At 33.4% G+C, this 6,050-nt stretch overlaps 1 long non-coding RNA gene across 1 annotated transcript; it reads right to left on the reverse strand.

Annotated features, from left to right (window-relative positions):
- Positions 1–2,117: 2,117 nt before the first annotated feature.
- Positions 2,118–5,671, reverse strand: LOC131383000 (uncharacterized). The gene is made up of 3 exons (XR_009212650.1): positions 5,545–5,671; positions 3,383–3,466; positions 2,118–2,179 (listed from the first exon to the last, which is right to left on the reverse strand). It is a non-coding gene; the product is annotated as an uncharacterized LOC131383000 (long non-coding RNA).
- Between the last annotated feature and the right edge of the window lie 379 nt (positions 5,672–6,050).

Below are 6,050 nucleotides of genomic sequence, written 5' to 3' on the forward strand. Positions count from 1 at the left end.
ATAAGTATACTACCTGTATGTTAGAAATGATATCATAAATTAATTCTGATATGAGATTTGGAAAAATCACCTAAGTATTGAAATATTAATTGTATAGTACATATGTATATGTTGATATACCTACTTGCATGTAAGGTTGCGTATCAAAAGGTTTTGTGTAACAAACGCTTTTATAAATCAAAAACTAGATGCATCTATGACAACGTGTTCCTGCAGCTGAATAACCAGATTGGTCTGTGTGACATAGAATTTGGTTCTCAGCTGGAAACTTAGGTCTCCTAGAATGAGGAGTCCCTCTAGTATTACATATGTGGAATAATTCTTAAATAATGGCACTGTGAGGATTCCACCTCATTATTATTTAAATAAGTTCATAAATGTTTTACTTAGAATTCCAGAATGGAAGCTTTACATCTTGATACACTAGTGGTATGGCTTCCCATCTAATTTGTTGTTGATGTTTTAACAGATGTAGAGTTACCATACTATCATAAAATATGGTAATAGTAGAGCAATATCCTAGAAAAAATGCTGAGGCTAATATTATAATGTATAAAATCTATCATCTCAACACATTTCCAATCCTTTGTACTCAGTTTTACAGTGGTGAATCCATGAACAGATAGGAAGTGGAAAAAGAACTGGGTGACTATAACTGTAGATTGGAACCTTCTAATAGTAAAATGTTATTAATTTAAGACATGTATATACAAAACTTGATAAACTAAGGCTCTCCTAGGAATGTTAACTTATCCTCATTTAATATATATAACATGTGGTATTTTAAATTACCAGTTAGGTTTCTAAATACATATTTTATTGTGCAGGCAGTATAATGTTACTATGAGAACTGTAACTTTTCTTTTCTGACATATATGTTTAGATTTGTAACCTTGTTGTTACATTAGCCTTGAATTGCATTTCAGATATATTTCTTGTGGTTCTGAAAGAGAAAGTGAAGAAAAAATCATTTTAAAAAACACACTGAATTGTGGAAATACACATGCTAAACAACAATGCTGAATTTAACAAATCTATAATCAATAGCACTTCAAAAGATGACAACCATATTGAAAATTAAATAATATGCCATATTGAGATAAAATTTCAGTTTCTGCTTTTTAATTTATTACCATAGAAATAAACATTTTGAAATGTGTCTCCTTTCTTCCTATTTATATTTTAATTCTTTAACTTTCAATGTCCCTTGACATATGCACAAACTAGTATTTATCATCTGTGGTACTTTTGAATTAATATATTTAAGTGTTAGATTCTATTAATGCATTTTAACACTAACTGTTTTTGCCTCAACGAATATTATTTAAACAAAATATAATGCAGAAACATTGATTAAAACATTTCTTAGATAATTATTTTAATTTACAAACATTTTAAATATACAGCAGAAAAAATAGGAGGTAGGATTTACCATATGCTCTGATTTCATTTAAAAGACAGTTAGGATTGGGTGATTTTTAATGTTAAGTACATTGATGACATTTATTTCTTTTGAGAGTTGATAATGAAAACAAATTTGGATTTTTGATCCTTTGTGAAGCTGAAAAGTCTCAAGTGTGCACTGCTGTATAAAATAATATTTTATAAACATTTGCAAACCAAGACAAGTTGAAAATTATTTACATATTTTGAAATAATAATACTTCAGTTCAAAGGCTTCTAAGGAAAGTCATCTTTCCTCTGATTGTGTTTAATCTCAAAACAAACAAATATAAAATCAATAGATACTAAACAAGAGACTTAAAGCTCAGAGCAATTTTACTTACCAAATTATAAAATAGTCACTGAGTTTAAATGTAACACTGCATGGGGAAGAATGGAAGGGGCAAAAAAGTTATCATACTCAACTCCCAAATACTCGATTTGTGCTTAGAAAAACAATACATGTTGTCATCATCATTAAAATTATTAGTACCTTTTGTGAGTACAGCACTATATACCAAGTTAAAATAAATGAGAGAAGAGCCTGTGGGACTCTGTTTTTTTTGCTAGGGTAACCTGCTATATAACTGAAGTGACCATAAGAAATAGATGCCAAGTCACTCGGAGAGTGCCTCTATGAGCATTTCTTGAAAATTCAACATGGAAGCTATTACCTCTCAAGAGATGAATAGACAGGCTTCTTGGGGATGAGTATGTTCCACATGTGAGCTCTCAACTGGGGAAGGAAATATTATGGTGAAATTTTTTGGGTAGAACACTAGAATGCGGTATATTGACTAAAACTAGGATGGTTAGTTCTTTTTTTTTTTTTTTTTTGAGACGGAGTCTCGCTCTGTCACCCAGGCTGGAGTGCAGTGGCGCAATCTCGGCTCACTGCAAGCTCCGCCTCCCGGGTTCACGCCATTCTCCTGCCTCAGCCTCTCCAAGTAGCTGGGACTACAGGCGCCCGCCACCACGCCCGGCTAATTTTTTGTATTTTTAGTAGAGACGGGGTTTCACCGTGGTCTCGATCTCCTGACCTCGTGATCCGCCCGCCTCGGCCTCCCAAAGTGCTGGGATTAACTCAGGAAACCACATAAAGTTAAAATTGGATGAGCTTATGAAGAAGAAAATAAAACGAAATACCTGTTGTCATTATAATACTAATTTGGCTATTGGTAAATTTATTTTTTTCATTCCTCTTGTTTTCAAAAACTCAGTGTGGGAGATTAACATGTCAATAGATCTATTGCAATATAATGTGACAGCGACTTAATAATATGAAAATATGCCATCAGGATTGGGTTCTTTCAACTACAAAGCTGTTCTACATAGTACAAAGACAATTGACATAATTCACTGAGTTGAGTTTTTTTGTGTGCGTGTGTGTCTGTGTGTGTGTGTGTGTGCAGGTGTGTGTCTCCATGTATATTTGCAGTACAGTAAAAAATAAAATAAAATAAAGAAAAAGAAAATAACAATGTAGAATAAAAACTTGTGTTTTGGGCTCCTGATTAAAAACAAGGCAGCTATTGATAAAAAAAAATTTTCATACTACAGGAATATAATGGGCATTATTTATTGAGAATGTTATTGCTTTAAATGTATACTTTATTTAAAATAGTGTGCTCTGTGATTTTGAAAAGCAGATGCTATAGGAGTTATAAACAGTATAACTATTTCTCCAGATATCTACTTTTTGGAATATTTTACAAATACTCAACGAATGCTTAAGTTACATGTTAAAAGAAAAACATGAAACCTGGATTATTTCATATGCACATAGTCTCTACTAATTTCCCATTTACATTCTGTGTCTTATTTCTCCACAGTTTTACTTTCTTTCATTTTATCTCCCCATTAAAAGCATCAATAATATTGCACCGTCCCCTAACTCTCACTGTAACACTGTACCAAGGTACCACTAACTCAAGCTCACCTGTTTGTACATGGAAGGGGGCAGTATAGCATAAGCATTACGAGATGTGTGGAGCTAGACTTTCTCTGTGACTGGACATTCTTCCTAGAGAATTGAAATTATATTTTAACCAGTAATATTGTATAATATTAAATAAGCTGATAGAAACAACATACCTGGAACAAATTCAGCAATACAAAAAAATTAAATTTCATTATGATTATTATTCCTGTTATTTCATTTCAACCTCTAGTACATATCATTATAGCCCATTACTGTAGTTTTGAAATAATGGAAGAGGATTACTGAGGAAGTTTAGAAGGTTGGCAGAATTCACTTAGAAATTAAACTCTTTTGTCTTGATTAGATTAAATACCTGAAGTAAATATTTGGTTGTGAAATGTATTGTGCCATAGAACATGGGCTAGCAGAGGAGGACAGGAAAAGACAATTAACTCGTTCTCAATATGAAAGTAGATACAGTTGATATTATCTACAGGAATTAAAGAGTATATAAAAGAGTAGAAGACACTATGACGATAAATAAGGAGAGTTACCTAAAGAATATGACAAGAGCATAGAAAGTATGAACGACGTTTCCTGGATAATAACATCTATACAATTACATTCACCATTGTAGGATACAAGAAAGATCTGAAATGGAATAAGTGTTCTCCATATAAATAACCTCACTAAACTGGTTGTATTTATGTACAATATTATTATAAATGTAACTCCAAGAGTTATTATTTAATAATTTCTTGTATCTGTACAACATTATCCTATCCAAATAGTTTGGGCTATGTCTTTATTTTTCATCTAAAGCAAACACATTTTACTTCAAGGAAATTTGAATTTATAAGGCAATCTGTCTTTAAGCTTTGCCAAATCCTTGGCCTCGTAATTGTTATAATTCAGAAAAAATTGAATTGCATGTATATGGAGGCTAGGTTTACAGGAAACTTGCGCAGTAAGTGAAATTCACTTAGATTAAAAAAAAGAAAAACCTTAAAAATCGCTTGAATCATCCATTAAGTTTACCCTGTGTGACATTGCATATGTAACCCTATAAATAAATGTGTATAAATGTATACTTCAGGATAAGCAATGAGGTCATAAAAATAAATGCTACATACTACATTTATTAGTCTCTTACTTAGCCTGACAAGATTAAATTGTGTTTAATTTTTCAGAGTACATAATTTGCATTAGCACAATTTATTAAACAGAATATGATGCAATTTCAAAGAATAATGCTTAATTTCAATATTAGCTTCTATGCTTCTAATATCTTTAACTTACATGAGTATTGTTGATAAATAATAACTAAGGAAATTATTTTTGCAAAATATCAAATATAAGAGCAAAATAAACTACACATTGTTCCAAAACAATTATGTATGTGTAATATAATAAGCCATAATTTAAACAGTAATGTATGGTTTTAAGTATAACTAAAATATAAATGTAGAATAGTATCAAAATCTTAATACATATAGTAGAGTGGAAATGACAACTGGTTCATTCATTCATTTATTTAATTATACATATAACTGAATAAATAATACGTAGTCTACTGTTTGCCAAACCCTGGGGATGGAATGGGAAATGAGAGAAAAATGTCTGTCTTCCGAGAGCTTGCATCAAAGTAACCAGAGGCAGCACTGAATAAACAAATAATTGTGTGACATATTTTCAACTAATAAAGAATATTGTAAATAAAGTTTCAAGGGATAATTGTACTCAATAGTGACAGTGACTTTGACTTTGATAATGACTACCTTACTTTAAATAAGGTAGTTAGAGAAGGAAGCCTTCGTAAATCTATAAAGATTTTGAGATCGTTAGAGAAAATTGTTTTGGCCAATAGAGGACTCAAATGAATCAAATGTTTATGAAGATGGTCTCTGAAAGAGTAAAGGCAGACCCAGAGCACGCCAAACTCAGTCAAGAGATCTTTATTAGCAGAGTCGGGTCAGGTCGCTCAGAGAGAGACAGAGTGCTGTTGGGATGAGATATTTATATCCCTTAGGGCTACGTGGGTATCGATGATTGGGCCTGGGGGGCGGGAGCCGGGGGAGCGGGAGGTGTTACTTTCTTATTGGGTCTTTCTTGGTGGGTTTAACATTGCGTCAGGTGTGGAGAGGCAGGAAGAACCCCGAACTGTCGCCATCTTGTGGTACCTTACGTGTCTCGTGTGGAGAGGGAGGAAGAACCCCGAACTGTCGCCATCTTGTGGTACCTTACGTGTCTGCGCCACCCAACAGTCTCACTAGGGCAGCTCGCCAAGGCTGATGCCGGTAGCCCTGGCTATTTGGGAAGCTGAGATGGGAAAATCACTTGAGCCCAAGAGGCAGAGGTTGTGGTGAGTGGTGATGGTGCCACTCTACCTCCAGCCGCCTGGGTGACAGAGTGAGACTCTGTCCCAAAAACAGACAAACAAATAAAGAAAACCCAGAGATAGTCTCACTAGAAAAAGTAAATGAACTGGAAAAATATGCAGAGTAGCCTATTTAAAATTGAAATGTTGGGGATGGTGAAATAATGAATGGTGTCAAAATCTAGGATCTGATTCTAATGTTAAGAGATAAGAGGGTGATAAAGTCAAAGATTACTAAGGTGAAAATTTCAAATTTCAAATAATAGGCCAGAGTTTCAGGTGAATCCCTTGCATCCATCTGTCATTAAG

This window comes from Hylobates moloch, unplaced genomic scaffold, assembly GCF_009828535.3.
Source record: "Hylobates moloch isolate HMO894 unplaced genomic scaffold, HMol_V3 SCAFFOLD_3, whole genome shotgun sequence".
In the NCBI taxonomy this organism is placed as follows: domain Eukaryota; kingdom Metazoa; phylum Chordata; class Mammalia; order Primates; family Hylobatidae; genus Hylobates; species Hylobates moloch.